Raw genomic sequence first — 22928 nt, forward strand, 5'->3', positions numbered from 1 at the left:
TCAAGTATGTAAAATAATCATAAAAGTTTTATCTAAAACAATTTTTTGTATATCCTACTGTTTTGTTAATAATTGATTTAAATTAAATCTAAACATTACGTTTGAAGGCTTATTTTACCCTTTAAATCTTAAATTCGGCCAATATAATAAAAAAATATGTATCTCTCAAAGTTTTTTAACGATATATTTTCAAGAAGAATTAAATCGGTTCCAGATAGTTGTGATAGGTATTTTGAGAGTAAAAAAGTGTATAGTATTTGTGACTATATTATAATTGCATGGTAAAATAATAATGATTAAAAAATCTATTTTTATAAATATTACTATAATATTCTATGCCAAAAAATATATAATAGGCATCGATTATAATTCATAGTCATTTTATAGCTATAATTATATATAGTCATATATGATTAAAAACTTGATTTTTATAATTATTACTGTTATAATCTTTTATATATAAAAGAATATATAATTTGCATCGACTCGTTTTATATATCAATTATATTTTTTGGAATATAAAATATAGCAATAATAATTATAAAACTAGAGCTCCTACAACTATTTTACCATGCAATTATAATAACAAATACTACTTTTCTCTCAGTGTGATATTTGAGAAATTTTAGTTTAAACAACCGTTTAAACGAAAAAATAATTCTTCCATAAAAAATATTTATATATGTATAATTTGTTTGAAGTTAAATTTAATATATTTAATTGCAAGTTACTACAACACACAAGTTTATTTGAAAGCAGCTGTTTCTGGAACTAATCTCCATCTGAAAGTACATCATATTAAAAGTACGTACATTCAGTAAATACTAAAAGTATAATATTATTATACTCTTAAACAGAGAGCACAGAAATGTATCTTTAAATATTCCAACATGCAAAAGCTTACAGAGACGCTAAAATAAAAATGCAAAGGCTGTGTAAAAATGAAGGCGCCTGTAATAAAATCTCGAAGAGTTCTCACAAGCTCGGTTCGCGTTAAGGAAAGTACATCTGGCAAATATTGATCGTAACAATCTGCGCTTTACGTCGCTGCACTTCTCGCGTACGGGACGCATTCCCGTAGTAAACGGCGAAACGGACGCGAGAGACAGGAAATAAAATAAAATCTCCTCCCTCGAGCGTATATACGAGCGAACGCCCCCGTATGTATGCGGTCGGTCGCGGAAATCTCGTCTCTTCGCGCGAGAGACTTTTGGTAACACGGTTTTGGTAGCCAAGAACGCGAGTTGTCGGAAAAGATTGCTCGACCGAGCGTCACGCAAAAACTTTCACGAGTTCCATTTCGCGAGACGCATACAAAATCCCCTCCATCCCTTTTCTTTCACCGACACCGACAGACTTTCTTTAATATCGCGAGAATTTTAAACTTAGCGCATGCAGCGAAAACTCGATGCATGTCTAAATATCTCAAAAGGCCACAAAGTAATACGACATATTGTAATTTATACTACACAAAATTGTTTTGAACAAAAAATTTTGTACAAAACTGCAGCTTCCGGCCATAATTATTTAAATAATTTTTTAATCGCTGTAATCTTCTCAATTTATTTTGAATCAAATTTTATTAATAATATTATTGTTGCATTACTTGTTGCACGAAAATATTTAAATAATAATAATAGGTTTTTGCTATCGCGTGAATTTTTATATTTTATAGATAAAGTTGAACAATAGTGCTCTTCGCGTGCAGTGAAACGTAAAAAAATGGCGCCAACACTGAATTTGGAGTCGATCCAACAATCCAACAATGTTAAATTCCCGAATACCGCGCTCGTCGATTGTTATGTCTAACTCTGAATGTACGTAGCTTTTTGATTTTTATCTGCGGATTATATAAAAACGCTTTCCGATATCTGACCTAGCGCGTAACCACCGTAAATATTTCAACGCCAACTTTCCGCCCGCGCGTGAGTAACATTTCATGAAATCGTTTCTATTTCGGTCAAAAAATGTATAAAGAAATCGACAGATTTATTAGGCTATAGTTTTAAATTCAACGCACGTTAATTTTCTAATGGAATTCCCTAGCATAATCCGTTTCGATTTTCTTTTTCAATTACGTTGATAACATTCGACTCAATTTACATATATATTTACTTTTTCACTAAGTTCTCCCGAATTTTAACATTCTCGATCACTAACTTTGGCATGAAGCTAGAATACAAATTATAGATAAAACTTATAGTTATTCGTTTTAATTATTAATAAAAAATATTGCAGATCTTTCGCGTGTTTTTAATTAATAAATCAGAAGATTCTAAAAATGCAAATATATAATATTTTTAATATTGTTTATACTTAATTGTAATATGTTTTAACAATGTAATATATACGTTGTAAAATTATAGCTATATCGCACAAAGGTAATGTTCAGTACGTTACCCAACAACGATATGTTGCCCGCGACGTATGCGAGTGCCTTGCACCGGAAGTAGAGTCAGCAAGCATGAGCGGACTCACAGAGTTTCGTGTTTCGGCGAACTTTCGAGGGAATGCTTACCGAATGAAAATGGCGGGTGCTTCCGTTCTGGACGTGGAACGCACGATTTCCGTCGGATGTTCCACAGACATCTGCGACTCCTATGATTTTCCCTGAACGATCGTTGTTCGAACGCTGCTCAATACGCGTCCCACTATATGTACATGCAAGTTATGTTTCTCACCCATATAGTTAATGTCAGCAATTTGTACAGGACGATTCAAAAGTACCCACGAGAGAGCTCTCGGTGTGTATCAAGGTTGAAAAATGAAGATAAACGTATTTGTGCACTAAAAGAAAAAGTTTTTACATTTGTGATTAATTACATGTTATCATAATTATTACTGCTATAATTATTAGTAACAATAACTGTGATACAAACTCCATCGACAAATGTACCATACAGTTGACAACCCGAAAATGACTGTATAATTATAGTAATTAAAACATAAAAGTGGTTTCAGTTATTGTAATTTAATTATATTTTTGATTGCTAACTATATTTGACATTACTAAAATTATAATAATAATTACAATTATGGTAATATGTAATTACAATTGAAAATACCAACAATTTTTTCTCAGTGTGCATTTATATTAGACTTTTACAATACTTTCATTTAAGAATCTTGAGATCCCGGTATCTGAAAATCATAAATCACACAAAACGTTTTCGATTTGGATAATCTTGAGAATCTGAAATTCTTATTTGTAAATCTTTCAAAGAACTTACATCTCTACATTTTCAATATTTTTAACATTGAGACGTATCACATTAAAATCTGAAATTCTTGAATTATAAAAATCTAAACGCATCTGAAAGAATTTCTACGGTTCTACGGTTCTTCCAAGTTCTTTAGATTCCGCGTCTTTAGTGCCGCGCCGAGCCGGCAAACGCATTTGCATTTCCAAACGGTTAAATCTCAGAGAGTCAGCAATTCTTTTTTCCATCTCTATCAGACTTCTGGGTTCTGATATGTAGAGATTTCAGGATTTTCGTGCGAGCGTTTCGTCACCTACCAAGCGCTTCCGGTAAGGTACTTCCGGATCGCCCTGTACAGCATGTTCTCGCACGCCCAGTACCACCAGCTGAAGTTAGTACTGTCCCTTTTTCACCAACCCTGACCTGCATTCTCAAACGGCCGCGTATGTAACGTGTATCAAAAGAGCAGTGCGCTGGCCGGTGGAATACCATCACAACCGCTCTTTTGTACACCCGTACAACCGCGATCGTCGATATAAAGCCTCAGCGCACGTGTCAGTCAGTCGACGAACAAGAAGAGCGATTTCATCTCCACTCGATTATGCGAACGAAATCGAAAACGCATTAAAATTATCACTCATTACCAGCAGCCGTTTTTCTCTTTTTTTTTTAGATCTTTAATTGTGGTCTATGTTTTCTAATTAATGCTTTGAATTTGTATAGTTCGAGATCTCTTCTCGAATCCTCCAATTTTTCCGATTTTTAATTTTTTTCAATTTCTTTAACGAAGAAGTTTTTTTGAGATTTCTTTTTTCCGAGCTATTGGCTATCGATTATCGAAAAAGAAAGTAAATTCAGATTTAAACTAAAACATTTCTGCTTAATTAGATCAATTTTTATTTTGTAAAAGTACACTGAAGAAAAACGTTTGTTATTTGAGACTGTAGTTACTAAATAATTATGGTTAGGATACCATTTTTATTATTATTATTGCTATGATCATAGTAATAATAATTTTATACCTTTACAATTCTATTAACTACGAAAAAAATTGTATTACATATAAATCATGATAATTTCAAATATTAATACAACAGAATATCAAGACATGGTAAAGTAAAAAGCTTTATAAACTTTATGTTTTTATTAACATCTCTAGTAAGTATAATGTAGTTATAATAAATATTACTATTTTTTAATTTATAAAATGTGTTAAGTAAGAAAACAATGACTTTTACGTTATAGTTACAAGAATTCATATATGATTACAGAAATTCTATTAATCAATTAGATACTTTTAAATCATTGAAACTGTAGATCTACTGTATCCACGGTTCTTCAATTCTTCGAGTGGAGGAATCTTGAAGTACAACCCTTATAATCCATCAAAAGTGGAAAACAACGTGAAACAGCAGATAAACGGTCGTTCTTGAAAAGCGTTAAGAAAATAGAAATCCGGGTCGTCGTTTAATGGCCGCGTCGAGATTGCGAAAAAAAGAACGGACAGATCAAAAAAAAGTTGATCGATCTTCCGATGATCGATGGCTATGTGCAAATATAGAACAAATCTGAAAAACGTCGAAGCCGTCCCACGTTTCAGAGTGCAGGTGAGCGTTGATATGGACCCAACTTTGACTTAAGTACAGAATAATTCCTACATAATTATTTAATTACATGCCCTTGTTACATTTTTCCGTTACTGCTTCTCAGTCTGAAAAGAAGCATCTGTAGCCACTCAAGTTTGATATGAAATTTTATAACCCAACCATCCCGTTTTACATGTATAAACATCAAGAGAAGAATTACTAATGTGTAAACAATGTATTACACGTTACAGCGAGAAGATTATAAAATAACACCAGCAAATTGTTGACATTTATATAACCTTTAAATGTTAGGGTGGGTAGGAAAAAAATGTTAAAGTGAAAAATTTTTGTAGGGAAAATCCTTTTATTTATCCGTTTTATTTATCATTTCAATCTCAATAAAAGTCAAATAGGCATATTCCTCTCCGAAGGAGAGTAGCGAGATAGATTATACGCGGATAAAGTACATATAACGAATATTTCAGGCTTTAATTTAATAATTTATGCTTCTTCCGCTAGATCTTTTACGCCCACTCTAGAATTATAAACAGTTTAACAAATCGGTATATTATAACATTAATCTTTAATTAAACATTTAATAACGAAATGTTATTCTACATTTTATTACAACAGAAGATATTTCTCTCTCCTGCATGTATATTAAATAATTAAATATTAGCTACAAAAGGCTCTTAATAATCTCTTTAATTAACATTATATAATTATGATCCACCAATTTCTAACTAAATCGTGATGTGCGCGCTTCTCAGAGACTATTATTATATTCGAATTTATCAGATTTTAATTAAATCGTTCGTTCTCTAAAATCACAGCATGGTGAAATCACGTTTTAAGTCCATCTCGCAATTTTTACTCTCGAATAACGTGAAAGTCTACAGTATGTTTCATGCTTCCTCTATTAAAGCACTCGTCGAACATCGCGTGAAGTATTGCATGAGCGAGCGCGAAAAAGCATAAATTAACCGGCCGTGAAAAAGTTGAATAGGATTCGAAAATGTAATATTTAATCAGTTCTTGTCGCTCTTCTTGCGCTACGTTGCCCAACATTTCTGTGGCGACTCCCGAGCTGCGAGAATTTCTCTTTCATGAATCCGGCAAAAAATGTCGGATTATCGTCGCACAACCGATTCGCCGCGGGCTCCACGCGCGCGTAAATTCATACATTCCGTGGAAAAACGGTAGGCGATTTCGGAAACAATAACGCCTCGGGATTTCACATATGATGCGAGCACCGCGCGCCGATTATATTTCGAACGACGGGCGATCGCCGCGAACGACGGCAGCGACGTCGCTCTATAGTGACGTTGTGATTTCAAACGGGACTGTTCGATTGACATTTTATTAAAATGTCGAAATTTCGATTTTAATGCGGAGGAAAGCGGACGGAAGCGGGATGCGAGCGGATATTGGTTTCGAGAAGTACGCCTGACTACGTCTTTTGTTTCTCGTTCCTGTGATTTTTCATCCGTTACATTGAGGAGAAAGTGTTTGATATTTGTGATGATAACTGCATGGTAACAATTACAATTAAGAACTTCATTTTTATAGTTATTATTGCTATAATAGGAATAATAATTATATTTTATAACCAGAATAGGGAAGTTGTTTTGTGTGTAAGAGTAAAAAATATATAGTTGGCACCGGAAACGTTTATAAAATATAGTCATTTTCAGTGCCAATTAAATTTCTTTTTTTTTTTTGTATAAAACTATATAAATTTAATTATTATTACTAACATTACAGCAGTAATATCTATAAATTGGAGTTTTTAATCGTAATTATTCCACTATACAATTATAATCACAAAATTCTTTTGCTTGGTATGCTTTTTTATCTTTCTCTCTCTCTCTCTCTCTCCTTCCCTTTTCCTTTTTCTCTCGTTTTATTTCGTTCTCTCGCTTAGGCATTTTTTCTTCCGCATAAACGGCAAGCCAGCTATATCCACAAAGCAATGCTTTATATCGCGTCGCGTGGAGCGGACTGGCCGCTTCCGGCAACGCGACGTTTTTAATTTTACACCGGACAGATTTCGGAATGAGCCCGTTAACGTTGAAAAATAGCGTGCGAAGAATGTTTAATATCAGCCCGCGCTCTCATATATAAGACGCACGACGGCACGCAACAGCGAAACAACTGGGCTAATGACGACGAGATAAAGATCGCGCGGACGCGGAAGCGGAAGTAGCGATGCCTGCCCGCAAGAGGGATGTTTTACGCGGAACACACGCGAAATACATTAGCGCGCAGAAGTTTTCCGTTTCTCGAACTGCGTCTCTCTTCGTTGAAAATTTCCGTTATTTTTCCTCTGTGGCTGCTCTTACACGAAGACGGACGAAATTCAACTTCTCAAGTTCTACACTGAGAGAAAAACTGTTTGGTATTTGTAATAATAATTACATATTACTATAATTATAATTAAGACTACTATATAGTATTCTATCAACCAATGTATGTATATAGTTGGTAACCAAAAATAACTATAGTTATAATTAATATAATCTCTCTCTGTCTCATAAAATGGTTGAAATAACCATAAAAAGTTATTCAAATAAGTATAATTATATAGTCATTTGGGGGATAACCATATTAATACGTAATTATAGTTCCAAATATCAAAGTTTTCTCTCAGTGTAAAGAAGAGCTGAAAAATGGTTCAAGGTAGTCACTCGTTGTGTAAAGACAAGATGAAAAAAACTAGAAACATATAAAGATGAAAATTACAAAATTCGACAATCTCAATCATCATTATCGAAATAATAATGTTAGACAATTACTTCCGCGATGATTACATTCGAACTAGCGATGTTCATTAGCGGTAATAATCGCGGTCATTATGCTTACGTACCTATTTAAATGTCTCAGACTCATTTCTATTAGTGCATCCTAAAATATGAAGCAATCATGCGCGCTCGCTCTCGATTCCAGACGTCGAAATTATTCAAACGGTCTGCAAGCAGTACCGGCGATGATTGTCACTTGGATTTTCTTAAGAGAAGATTTATCTTTAACGAGGACAAGTTTAATAACGTTTCGCGATAAATCGGAACTAACTTTACGAATAAATTACCAAAACTATCTCCTGGAAAAGATAGTTTCCTTCTCAAATGAAACCGTTTAAATCTAATTTGATTTTACTTATTTTCGTTCGATCTTTTACAAAGAGATTTGTAGCACATTTTTGGAATTGTTAAACAAAAAAAGTCAGATAAATTTTTGTAATTTTTATCGGATTAAATACTGAAGGGAAAAGAATTAAAAAAGTAACAAATAATTGAACATTTTACGAAGCAAACGAAAGGAAAGAATTGCAATTGCATTGGAGGAAAGTAGAAAAACTAGAAAACTAATTAATGGACGCAAATTCCGCTCGGGGTATTTTGAATATGGAACTTAATTAGGACACTAAGCTGATGAGACAAAAAGCCGGAAGCTGGACCGAATAGCGCTTCTTGCAGTCCTTTTAGGATAATAATACGATATGGATCTTTTTCTGTAATGTTAGTTGCTCATTACAAGATTCTTAATCTCGATAATTTATATCATGACAAATGTACTCCGAGAAAAAAGGGAATGTTAACGAAGCTATTATTATATAATGAACTCGTTATATAATATAGTTTAGAAAAGCAGTATATATTTAAAAAAAGATTGTTTGCAGATAAAATTATTTATATATTTCTACTTATAATTTACCTTATGTAATTAATTCTAAACGGAATAAGAAAAGCTATTCTGCATTGAGAAAGAAATATAATTGTGACTAAAATTGTATCGTAAAATAATTATGGTAGGTTCTATTTATATAATCATTATTATTATAAAGTTCGTAATAATAATCTTATGTTTATAGTTTTATCAATTATGAAAAAATTTTACTATAAATAATAATTTCAAATATTAACATAACAAAATTAAGTAAAATATCAAGATAATATAAATGATATAAACATGAAATAAACATTTTCATATAATAAATACAATCGCAATTATAGTATAAAATATAATTATTTTTTTACTGTGTACATGTAATAATATTAATAATTAAAAATTGTAAAGAAGAAATAAAGGAACAGATACTTTCACAATATAATTGTATGAAGGTCAGAGAAACAAGGAAATTTAAAAAGGTCGAATAAAAGCTTAGAAACTTCAATTAATTTTAATTAAACAATATTAATCTCATAGAACCGTGCATGTGAGAACACAACCTGTAAGAAATAAATTCCTTAAACGATTAATTTTAATTATATCAAATTTTAGAGCATAGTATGTTATTTAGGTATAAATCATCTCATTAAATTTATCAATACGGGTCGTATCAGTTGGCGGGTCGCAAAATTGTATTCATAAGATTAGGTAGACCATTGTGCTTGTTGATGTCATTTAGTAAACATAAAGCATTGGAATTTGCGGAAAAGTTATATTATAAATAAAAGTTATATTATAAAATTAGTGACTACGCCCAAGTTGTTTGTAAAGAATTTCGTCACCACTTTCATCTTTCATCACGATTGGGTACCATCAGTTTGTGCATTCAAATCTTACTTCGCAATTTTGAACAAACAAATTTAACGTAAAAGAAGACGAATTGCATTAGCAGGATAGTGCAGAACCGTGACGACGAAGATGAAAGTGGCAGCGACACTTGGCGAGCAACTTGAGTGCAGTCACCATTTTTATAGGATGATAATAAATGCACGTTATTTACCAACATTTCATATTTATTAAATAGCATCAATGAGGCTGTACAATGTATAGCTGCACAATCTTATCAATATTCAATCAGGGTCTTGAAATTAAAACAAGTTCGATCTGCTTATTATATTGTACATATAAAATCGCTTCTTCGATAAAAAATAAAATTTTGTAGCATTTTATATATATTTATATTTTATAATATAAATATATAAGCACCGAAAATAATTATAAATTATTATTAAATTACGATAATATATTATAACCGCATTTTTTTCTCGTAGTGTGATTGATAGTTTTTGATAAAAAAACCGTTTCGAAACAGTGAAACTGAACAATTCTATCTTGTGATTATTTTCGAATTATTACTCGTTCGGAAATCAGGAGGCAGCTGTATCTTCCCGCGAGTGAGGTTGCGGACTGACATAATAACCGGATGAAAAATGAGGTCGAGAACGGCACCGCTCGCCACCGGACGCTGTCGGACGTGCCGGCGTGTTTTACCAGTGGCAAGTAGTTGTGTAATGCGCGTCGGAATGCCAGGAGTATGTGTTTTCCCCTTCGGTATACCGGCGGGCTAGTAGTACATCACGCGCCATGTCAGCCGCAGCGCACGGTTGCCGTCAGCAATGAAAACGGTCAGGCGCATATGGTTAGGACGATTGCTTTGAGCGTAGTTCCGTTTTATAACCTGTTTATGCAGAGAGAGAGAGAGAGAGAGAGAGAGATAGAGCTACGAATTGTGTGATGAATTCGCGGTTGGTTACGCGAGATTTCAGGTCCTCCAAAGGATTTAACAAAGACAAGGTATCGTGATGGGTTAAAAGGAGACCACGAATACAGTCGGTGATTTTTAATTAAACAGAGACACGTCCGATTGGCGGGATCCCATTTTAGTTAGAAAGTTGGAAGTTTTACGAAGTAATTACGAAAAGTACATTGATCGAACATAGAGGGTCAGCATGAAATTTGTCGAATTCGAGAGTAGGAGGACGTCCAACGCGTTTGCTAATTAACGTAGTGTCTTCAACGTAACGTGATTAAACATAATGCTGATCATATAAATCCGCTTAATGAGCTGCGATTTCCTATTGACAGAAAAGTCATGAAAGAATTTTCCAGATGACGCGTGTCACAGCGTCATAATTAATTAAACAATGCGTGTAATATAAACGGCCCTTGGACGAGTTTTCATTTGTTTAACGTATATGCCAGATTGTCCGTCGTTGCACCGACAAAAAGAGAAAAGTAGTTGGTGACTGTATAATTATGATTTCTATTTTTATAGTTATTACTTCTATAATGTTAGTAATAATATAGTTTAAAAAAAAAACGTCTATAAATTATAATTAAATTACGATAATTGCAATCATTTTTTCTCTCAAAGCACTGATAACAAAAAAATATTTTGTATTTGTGACTATAATTGCATGATAAAATATATATTTATGATTAAGAGTTTAATTTATAATTCTATTTTATTACTGCTGTAATTTTATATAGTAATGTTAATTTAATCTTTTGTCTTGTTCTAATATTCCGAGAAAAACATGTAGAACATAGAACAAATATCTCCTATATTAGTATGTAACTGGAAATATCTTTCTACCTGTAAAAGTTTACCTCAAATTTGAAGGTATTACGCAACTACGCAATACAGGATTAAGAGTGTAAACAGAAAAGATAGCCATAGACTCTAATAATTGCTAAATTACTAAATGGAGCATTTTTGCAGTCTTTCTGAAAGCATAAATATGACTCTCTATAAATTGTAATTAAATTCTAAGAATTGCAATTTCTTTTTTTACGATTTTGTATCAATTGTCACTCAGAAAAATCGTGATACGAAATGAATAATATGAAAAACCTAGCTTGATTCGCAAAATTCCCGCCTGTGAAGTTTACACGCATGTCTTCCTTCACCGGCGCAATATGGCTTTTTTTTTTTTTTACCGCAAAACTATCTCGCAGCATTTTCGTGAAAATGATAACGGTAGCAGATAAAATGCCGCGGGCACGAACCTCGTTATAATTGTCCGAAAAAACTGCAAGGTTTTACCACGTCGTAAAACCTTGCACATAATACGTTACGGCGGGCGCGCTTTTTCCACAAGACCTTCCGGCTCGCTCGTAAAGATGGCTGTTAAAATTGCACATCGCAAATGTCGTCCGACATTTTCACGAGCCAAGTCCTCATGTTTTAACTCGTTCACGTTACATTACATCTGTAGTTGTATTTTCTTCCCTCGCGCTTTATCTCGCACGATTCCGACGCGAGTTTCGATGCTCCAAGTATAGGAACTTACTCGCGTCCTGAATCTGTATGTAGCTCCCGCACATTAATTTCTCATTGCGCAGAGTATTGCGGGTATCTAATATTCTATCTCAGCCCGCAGCCTGTAATATGAACACAACGCTTCGTAGAACTGTTCGTGATACAGTACGCGTTAATGGAACAACAATTTGCTTCAGGCGCCTTAATGAATCGCAGTTCAGCGAATGCACTTCCGGTGTATGGCAATCATTGGTGTGTCGCAAGTATCTTGTTAATTATCCAATGCGTTCGTCTGTTGAGTCATTGGTGCATGTTGAGTAATTGCGAGAACAAGCAGACAATACCGATCGATCACCAATCTTGTCGTGACGTGCGAACTTTGCAAATTCGCAAACTTCCAAACACAAGAAGGTCCGAAAGTTCAAAATTACAAATATTAAAAAATTCTTTAATTCAATAATTCCATGAGATTACATATCGATGCATCTAAATTCATATTTTTAATATTTAATACTGCTAAATTTTTTAGCATTAAGCTCTGAGAGGCTCAAAGTCGAGACGGTTGTTGATAATAATTGTTTATCGCAGAGTTACTTACAAATAAATTGTACTAAATAATAAATAAATATAAAAAGTGTTTTAAATCATATATATTGTACATATATATATATATACAATAATACATATACATATTTTTTATAATTAAAAGAGATATAACTAGAAAATTATGAACAGAAAATAATTTTTAATTATTGATGTTAATACTTTATTGTTTTTCAAGTAGTCACATCATTCAGGGTAAAATAAACATACATTCAAAAATTTCTTTTAAGTCAACTACTATATAGAATTAATTTCTTCTTGAGAACACATTAGGAATATATCATACATATTTATAATATTTAAAATACACAAATTTGCTGAGTATTAAAGATTTTAGATAAAAAAATATGGTCAGTAGAATATTTTTCTTTCACCGTAGATGGATGACATATTTCCGTGGAGGGTAGTTTGAAATCATAAAGTGCAATATTTTCTTGTAAATCGATGGAATAGCTATGATGGGGTAGATATAACGGAATTGTGATAAAATAGATACAATATTTGTAGCGTGGTATTTTTTTGTTGAAAATTGTGAAAAAGGCTTGATTTTGAAAAAGTTTTTCTGTTAAAAAAAACGAAGTTAAAAAAATACGTTTTAAATAAATTAACAGATCGTACGATATATCATAACTATTCCATCTGTTTGCAAGAAAATATTTCACTTTTTTATTTCCGACCATTCTCACCTCTAAAAATGCCACTCGTCCGCGGAGGAGGAACATATTTCAGTTTACATTTTCTATTTAACATTTTTATTACTTGTTAAATTTGTAATTCTAGATACTGCATGATATATTCCTAGAAAAGAAATTTTAATTAATTGTATGCAATAGTTGATTTAAAAAAAAATTTATAATTTTAGACCTTTTCTTGTATTTGAATGTAATCTCTTAATGTTTTAACATATAATAATTTATATTGTTTTTTAATATTTTGAAGACTAAGTAGAATTATTAAAATTATTCTTAACCAGATATAAATAAAATCATCATCCAAATATAGATAGTCGAAGTGCTAAAATATATCTACTGAAAAAAAATTTATATAAATGACAACTTTTCTGATAAACTTCGGTCAGATGTATACACGAGTAGACTAGTTCTATAGAACACTCGATTAAATTTCACATGCGAGAACAACATCATCTAGCAGCAGTTCTAAAATGTTGATTGTATTTATAGAACTTTTTAGGCGCTTATTTGTACCTAATCTGATAACTATTACCAAATCAATTAGTAAATCTTTATACAATTTGATACTAATTATCAAATTATTAATCAATATTGTCAAATAATTTGATTTTAAATCATTTAGTTGGACTAACTAAACGATAATTTTATTTTTCTAAATATTTAGTTATTATTATCAAATAATCGATTACTATTATATTATTATATTTGGTAAAATTTAATAGATATTGCCAATGTATTCAACAAAATATATATTATAATATTTGATACAACTGTTACTTTTTTCTCAATACACTATATGTAGTTTAAAAATGTCTTTACATCTGAATATCTTGAATATTTAACGATTGAAAATTGATATTTGAAATTATATATCAATTCAAAAACTCAAACTTAATTTAAAAAACTAAAAAAATTTTTTAAATGTTGAGTTTGTTATACAAACGTATTCGTTAATTCGGAATACATTACGGATGAACGTGTTGCATTGTTATCCGCCGACAGAGCGGAAAAACAAATTGTATTGACAGGGATTACACGACGTGGGAAAACAATAATTCTGTCATTGCAGCTCGTTTTTATACGAGTTCAACAAGAGGGACGGACGTCGGCGACTTTTGTGCCACGTGTTGCGCGCGTATTGTGCACGCAGCGTACACGGTCACCTTCCACGAGGATTTTCGCGAGATCTACGCTTGAATGATGGAGCGATGCGCGGATGGAGACGATAACGCTGACATTGCGAATTTATAAACCCTCGCAGAGACTCTCGAATTTCAGATCCTCGCTCGCTCTTCCTGCTAACATTTTAGAGCCTCGGTTCCACCACGCCGCAATTTATACCGCCTGGTAGTTAATGCTGAATGCGAAGGATTTATTTTTGTACCTCGCGAAGGTGAGAGAATGTTGCATACGTGCGCGTATATGCTCGACGCGGATAACGCTGATCCCCGACACTTCATCATGTGCTAAAAGCTTTCGATCTCGGCTTCACAGCTCGCGATGTTTGGCGAGTTCCTCTACGTTCAGAGAAAACTTCAGAGAATGATTCGTAATAACTCTGAAACTGGAATACCTACTCGCAAACACTAGTTTTATAAAATATTGTGAGAACGAGCATACTACTGAAAACTATCGAATCGTAGCAACAAATGTGATATAATATACATATATAATATATTTTTACCTATAATAAAAAGTGTTAGTTTCGAATTATATTGGATATTAATAATATATTTTATTAGTCATAGTGAATGTATATTAAGACTTTATTGTTCTACAAAAATTCCAAATTTCTAAATTCAACATCTTAAAGCTTTGAAATTTTGAATTTGAACATTTTTGAAATTTAAAAATAATTTTTACCTTCAATTCGATTTTAATATACATATGTGTATATTTAATTAATATAATTAATATAACTTAGAATGATTATTATAACATTTTGAATACTTTTCAAAAACAAACGCTATAGATAGAGTTTGATGTTTAGGAAAATGCGTGGGAAAAACGAATCCTTTTCAAAGGTGAGAAATTTTTACTTCTTTTATCTTTTTCTTTCTGGCTCTTAAAGATAAAGGCGGAACGCGGTGAGGAAGAACCTTTCTTCTTTTACTCACTTTTTGTAAATGCACATCTTGATCCAGCTTTGATCGTAAAGCCTTTTTGCGAGAAACAGAAAGAAAATGGCCGCAAGAAAAGAAAGAAACTTTATGGCGATCTGAGTTTTGCTATTGTGATATATAGACGTTACTCTTCCGCGACACTTTTCCCTTTTTATCTGTTTGTATTTTATACATCAGATTATTCAAAGTTACTCAGTTAAAGAAATTTTTTCATTGAAAACTCGAATGGCAATTTGTTTTATTTCCTAAATAAAATACTCTCATATCCGACAAGTTAAATAAAATTAAAATATTAATTTAATAAAAATAGAGAATAACGAAACAATATGAGAAGTTAAGAATAATTTTTTTTCTAATCTTTTCAAAGTAACTACTTTTAACAACTCGGAACTTCTGAATTTCCAGCTTTTGAGAAATCTAAGACATTCCTAGAATTGTTTTAAACATTCTTAGACTTGTAGAAATTCTTAAAACTCGGCAACCCTCTTGAGAGCTTTAAAAACTCAAGATCTTGCAAGCCTCCTAGAATTTTCTATTTTACAGGAATTTGAACGATTAGCATTTTAAATATTTGGAAAAATAAATTTTTTAAACTAGGTGCAATACATGCACGACAGTCTGAAAAAATAAATTAATCAAGTACATATACTGATTGTATGAGATAAGTGTTTGGTATAATATAATGTGCTATTATTGCTATTATTGCATGTTGAAATAATTATGATGTCCTAATTGAAATTATTTTGCAATTATAGTCACAAAATTATAGTCACAAACACTTATCCCTGAGTGTAGGATATACAGGAGTGTAGGATATAAGTGTAAAATGTATTCTTATAAAAAATATTTTTTTAAAGAAACCATATTTTTTATAAAAGTAAACATTATCTAGCGAGAAATGATTTATCGAATTGATATCGAATCGATGATTTCGACACCAATTTGACATCGATTCGATGTCTCGTTGAGTAAATAATTTATTCATAGAATAAAATAGATAGTATGTTTCTTAAAATTATATCTACCAAATAATGTGTATTAATTATAAAAAAATCTATTATTTTAAAAGTAAATAAAAATTAAATTGTAATATTTAGACGCTTAAAAAGTTTCGCACTATTGAAAAATTTAGTTCCTAAAATTATATTTATTTCCTTCAAAAATAAGGCCTTTTAACTGAAATATTTCTTTTTGTACGAGTAATTATTGTAAATCTATTAAGGACAGTTAATAAAGGTAATAAATGCATACATTTGCGTAATCAACGCGCTCACCGGATCATCGATACACCTGCCTGCGCGATTATATGTGATCCATCGCGCGCCTTACGTAAATCATCATAATGGACATCATTAATTCCTCGTATGACGTATCGCTTCGTACTGCACGACTCGCGGAATCCGCGCAGGATCTGGTTATGGGTGTACCCTTGAATAACACGGTATTGTACCTTATGAATTATTGATAGCAATATCTCGATATCGAGTCCTCAGGAAATACACCTCGTGCAAAACAGCAGCAGCACGTCGCATATCGATTTCTACGCCGTCGCGTAGATTAAAAATCACCGCGAAGCAATATATAGATGTAACAATTAATTCTGAATCTTCAACACTTTTCGAATTTTGAGGTGGGACTCGCAACGAATTGAAACTTTGATCTTTTTTAGCCTTTCAATATTTTGAAGCTCTAAAAGTTTTGAATCGATCCTTATATATACATTGAGGATATTCTAGATTTTCTCGCTCTAAGCTGATTTCAGAGTTCTGAAACTCCAAAACTTAGCTCTAGGGTTTACGGAACACTGAGATATGGAGGGATATAGCTTTGGAATTTCAGAAGTCCGATGCTTCCGTGGAACTTGGCGGCGAATTCGAAATGTTTGACGCATTTAGTACGGAACATCCGTACTTTGAAACTTTAGGATTTTAGAGCTCGAAATATCAACGGGGCGCGTCATATCGATTCCTGCTGTCACACGGAAATTAAAAAACGATACGGCAGGCCGCAGTAGCAATATAAATTGCCTTGACATTTATGTGGAATGCGTAACAAGCTTCTATTGAAAAATTCATGAGCAACAATCGCGATCGAATCGTCCGACGATTCGCGAGATGCGTATGTTCATTCGTTAAATTTTTATCAGCAATCTCTGATTATTTAGCGTATTATTTAAATGCTTAAATAATTACGCGAACATACATTCATGTATTATATTTTTTACCATGTTGTGTTAATAAAGCAAAAATAATGTAGTAGCATAGCTACATAAATTCAAAAAAATATTCCGTGTAATTAAAAATTGAAAACATACCACGCATTGAGAGAAAAAAATGGTTGCAATTATCGTAATTTATTTAACTATAATATAATTTATAGTCACTGTTTGTCAACTATATACGTATTCTTTACTATAACTATAAATACAATTATTACTAACATTATAAAGTAATAAGTAACTTTAAAATAGAACTCCCTTAATCATAATTTTATCCAGCAGTCATAGTCATAAAAAATGCCAAATACTTTGCTTTCAGAGTGTATCCTCTAAATTCTTTGGAGTGAATCTCGACACTTTTAAAAAGTGAAAATTCTGCTGCTCTTGAAAAAAGTAGTTCAAAAACTTTTGAAGTGAGATTTATTCCAAAAAATTTAGAGATTACCCTTAGCACTAATTAATTTCTAAACTTACAACAAAGTTTTAATTTTAAATCTTAATCTAAAAATATTGTTTAATACTGAAAACTAAAACATCGGGGTAAAAGATGTTGAAGAAAAAAATCGTGTTGGAAAGAAAAGAAGAGATCAACTTTGGATCAAAGAAGGAAATCTGGGACAGTCTGTGGATACATGCACGCGTAGACAATGCTCAAGCCGAATGTATTAAAGTAACGTATTTTCCTTCATCCAATTTACGAGCGTAATCTTCGCCTTTGTGTCATAGAAATGGGCAACTTCGAGGCGTTTGCACACCGCGCGTTTTTCGTATCCTTTCGCGGGATGCTCGTGAATCATAATTGGAGCGGAAGTTACATCCGCGATATAAACCAGCTTTCGTAAACGGGGTCCCGTATAATAGAGGAAGATATATATCAAGATGTGCACCGAGAAATCCTTGCCTTGCCTTCTCGCTAAAGAAAGGCCGATCCTCGCGAAAGAGCGACTGTCCATGTCGATGATAAACCGCGACGTCATAAGACAATCGAATCGCAATTTCGCAGGTTCTTCCTGATGCATTGTGTTTATTTATACGGTCAGCGTAAAATGTCCCGCCGAGAGAAAATATTTGCATTAATTTTTAGTGAGTGGCTCACAGGCCGCAAAGTCTCGTGTATTAGGGACATGGAGCAGCGACTATCGAATTGCAAGGGTTATTGGCAGTTTTCACGAAGGCGCATGGTGCAATATTGGTGCTCATCGCTTTTATCGAAATTACGAACTTTATAGACTTCACGACAGCCGTCACTTGCCCGTATCTGTGCCGTGTATCTTTGGTGGCCGATATCTCGACAACGATAGACATTTACGACTAATGCCCCGCTCGTCGAACGAACGTGAGTCCGTTGCGGAGATTCGGTCGTTTTTTTTTTGTTTTTACGGCATTGCCACTGAGAGAAAAATTTGTGGTAATTTGTAACTATGATTACATGTTACTAGAAATATGATTACAACTGCTATAATGTTAGTAATAACTGTATGTAAGTTTTATTAACAAATATGTAAACATAGTTAACACCGAAAATGACTACAAATTATAGTTATTACTACTATAAAAATGATTGCATTTATTATAATTTAACTACAGTTTATTATCTTTTGGGGAAATTATATTTATATTTTTTTTATGGTAGTAATAACTATAATTTATAATCATTTGCTGTCAATTTATAATTATTTTTTGAACAACCATATTTACATATATCTAAAAATGACTATAAATTAGTAATTTCAAATATTTTTTTATGGTAATGATAACTGTAACTTGTAGTCATTTTTTATACTAACTCTATTTGTATATATTTATAATATTAATAGAACTATAATTATTATTATTAATATTACAACAGTAATAACCATTATTATACGTATAATATGTAATTATAGTCGAAAAACATCAAAAAGTTTTCTAGTGCAAGAATGACTTATTCTTATCGTCAAGACTGTATCTCATAAATTAACTTCAAGTATTAACTTTAAGCCACTTATCATGAGCCCTTTATCTTCTCTATTCATTGTACAGCACGGGCATAAATCGTAATTCGAATCATGTCCGCGATTGAAAATGCCGTGGGTGATGGGTTAATCAATCCCCAGATCATGTCCGTCTCTTTCGAGTTTAGGCTGTTTTTATTCGCGTCACGTGTGTCGCGAATTACAGAAGTCACGATCCGCCTGTAAAATCGACCTCTAGTGACAGTTACAGTTCTTTATATCGTTACAGACATATAGCTATACGTTGTTACTCGAGACGGCGAGTCATCATCACAATTAATTTCTTTTATGATCAATATCTCTATATCGACGTTCGATCTCGGTGTGATTAACGTTGAGGTTTCAAGGATCGAAAATATACGAGTTTAGGAATCGAAGATCGCAAGTTCCAAAGACATGGAGATCCAATAATTTCGGAAATATATATAACGATAATATATCTGAAGAAAAGCTGAGGATTTATATATCTGCCGAAAATAGTAGTGAGAGACTGTAAAAGTTCCAATAATTCAGGATTGTAAAAGGCCGCAGGTTATCGAATCAAAAGCCCAGAAGGAGCAGATACTTCATAATTTACAGATCTCCGTGAAAAAGTTCCATCGGGAATAATACTTGAACACGAGAATGGCATTTATCCTCCCGTTTAATCTAATTTTGACATTCTTGTTGGTACTATCGAAGAAGTCATTGTTGAAGAGCTTCAAAGACCCGAACTCATCGGTGTGATTTAAGTCGCAAGCACCAATGATGTGGATTTACTTTGCTTCCATTGCTAAAACTTCTTTCGTTCTCCCTTTTTCTTGTCCGTCGTGTTGCGCGCGATAAAAAAAGGAAGATGTGACCTCCGTTTGTGCTCACGTATCACATCTCACGTGTTTCGTCGATCGAAAGTTCTTAAGACAGTCATTTTCAAGTCCAATATTCTCGTTCCTGAGATATTGTATTTATCGCTAAAAAGTTTGAAAAGTTAGTGCCTCGTGGAATATTAAAAAGTTAGAACTTTGAAGACTAGATTACCAAGGTTATTTGATGCTTCAAATTGAAAAGTTAATACTACGGAAATTTTAATTATCGGAATAATTTATAATAAATTCTACAAAAGAATTATTTGTTGTCATACACAACAATTTTTTTATTATACAAAAAGAAAAATGGTTATGTGATAATCAATGCATTAACAATTTTTATGAGAAAAAAATTTTTAGTATTTGTGACTATAATTACATGTTACTATAATTACATAATTATAGTCACAAATATTAAAACCTTTTCTCAGTATACATGTAATAAATGTAAACAAAATTAAAGTTTGTAGGAAATTTAATTTATTATAAATTTTAATTAATATCGAGAAAAACAATAGCAAATAAATCTTCATTTACATTTATCTGACGACTTTAAGAAATTATTCTGGAATACTAACTTAAAATCTTTTAAAATGAAGAGAGCTCTTGGTGACATATACGAAACAAATGGCGGATTATTAGATGCTACGTCAATGATAGTCTTTTTACGTCAGTGACATTTATTTCTTATTCCTTACCCACACTCATTGGGTCTTCCATTATGCCTATCAACTTCTGCATTAGTAAAATGTAGTAAAACACATTGATCCCCTTTTATTATCGATATCGAAGCCCTAACTTCTTGTCAGAATTTTTCAGCTTTGTATTCAAATACTTTTACATTTCATAATGGAAACTCCTGACATTGGTAATTCAACTTTGGCAAACCAGGAAAATAACTTTATACCTTCCTTCTGTTTACAGATATTTCTGCATTTTATATTGTACCCGATTTTTGTATCAATCCAGACCATTAACATCCTATTTGGTAGTTTAGTACAGCTTGCGTTCAAGTCTAGAAAAAATTCGGCGCGCAATTAAAAAATCTACATACGTATAATATATAAATTCACACTCAATTGTAGAATATAATATAGAATCACCCAAGACTTGTTCTCATCAGTTCCTTATTTGTTTACAATATATAAATTCTACGGAGAATAAGTCTTGGGGATGCTGGAGCGACGACAATTACTACGAATTACAGTGTAATAAAAATTTTTGAACTGTTTTTACGGATTGTAAAATTTTTTTACAGAATTAAAATACACACAAATAGAAAGTCCGGATATATCAATTTCACAAGAAACGAAAAAAAATTGTTCGCAGTTATCACCTGAAGTCAAAGTTTACTTGATACAAAAATTTCATAGTTATATGAGCATAAATATTCAGTAGACCTTACATTACTTGAACAATCGATACTGAGTTTGTAGAAAGATTGAAAGCCTAGAAAAAATAGATTAGTTTGAACATAATTCACGTGTATACGTATAAGCTTAGCGAAAATTCAGAACGTAAACAAAACAGTAATCGTATCTATCAGCTGCTCGATCTTGCAAGAAATTGCGTAGCAATATGTTATATAAAGACATGTTAAGCATTTGAGTGAGATAGAGTATAATATAAATAATGTAAGACATTAAATTAAAGATATCGCTATTAATATTTTTAATTTAGAATTAAAAAGTCTATACTATCGACATTGATCAAGTTCGGTCATTGTTCCAGTATTTTCTTAGGATATTTCTTAGGATATAGAAGAAATCTTAAAATTTCTCTCTCTTAGGATATAGAAATTAATAAATTATAGTCGATTTTATATTTTCCTCATATTTGACTGTGACTGATCAATTTTTTTATCGTTTAAGACTTGTTACTCTTATTATAGAACCGGCTTTATTATAGAAAAAAATCATTTCTTTATCAGGCGAATTTTTCATTTTATTTTCACACTCTATTAATCTCGTAGTTGGTGCCAAAGTCATCGGATTCTCGTTAATGGATAGGATCGTTGAAGTTGGATAAATGTACACCGCAGGGTTCCGACGAAGTTAGCGTTCCAGGTTAATCTGGTCACAGCAGAAATAGCTGAGAGATAATACGCAAGTAACGAGAAACGCGTGCATCCCTGATAAACCGAACGCGCGTCGCCAGTTGTGGACAAATGAAGGGACGCACTGCCCTGCAGTAATTGCTCAGTCTCCTCAGAGGACGCGGGTGCTTGCACGACTATAATAACATCGGGCATCGTGGAATTCGAGCTGGATGTGAGGAACGTGTGCGCGATTACGATACGTCATGAAATCCCGAATCAAGTCGCGGTAAATAGTAAATCCAGTCCGTTATGTTTATACAAAGACTATTTGCCATCTGCTTTGTCGACTGGATCGATTCGGCGCGTATGCTTTAATCCTATGCACTTTCTGGGACTGAATGGCCCTAATGTTGTATACAAAGCATCCCGGAGCCATCACCCACGGGGAATAATCCCGGCGCGGTTTGTCTATCTATTGATTTATGCAATTTACGCACGTTATCCGAAATGATATAGGCAAACGATGATCGATGTGCGAGGCGCGACTGTTACCTTCATGATTACACTAATTATTACACAATTGATTGCGCGCATTCAAATCTGACACCTGTCCGAGAGCTTTACAGAATCACCGCAAA

The 22928-nt window shown here is 32.7% G+C and overlaps 1 protein-coding gene across 1 annotated transcript in view; it reads left to right on the forward strand.

The window, feature by feature from the left end:
* SK (small conductance calcium-activated potassium channel) overlaps positions 1 to 22928 on the forward strand; it is a 120937-nt gene that overhangs the window by 21956 nt on the left and 76053 nt on the right.

Source organism: Cyphomyrmex costatus, unplaced genomic scaffold, assembly GCF_001594065.2.
Source record: "Cyphomyrmex costatus isolate MS0001 unplaced genomic scaffold, Ccosl1.0 scaffold441, whole genome shotgun sequence".
Lineage (NCBI taxonomy): Eukaryota > Metazoa > Arthropoda > Insecta > Hymenoptera > Formicidae > Cyphomyrmex > Cyphomyrmex costatus.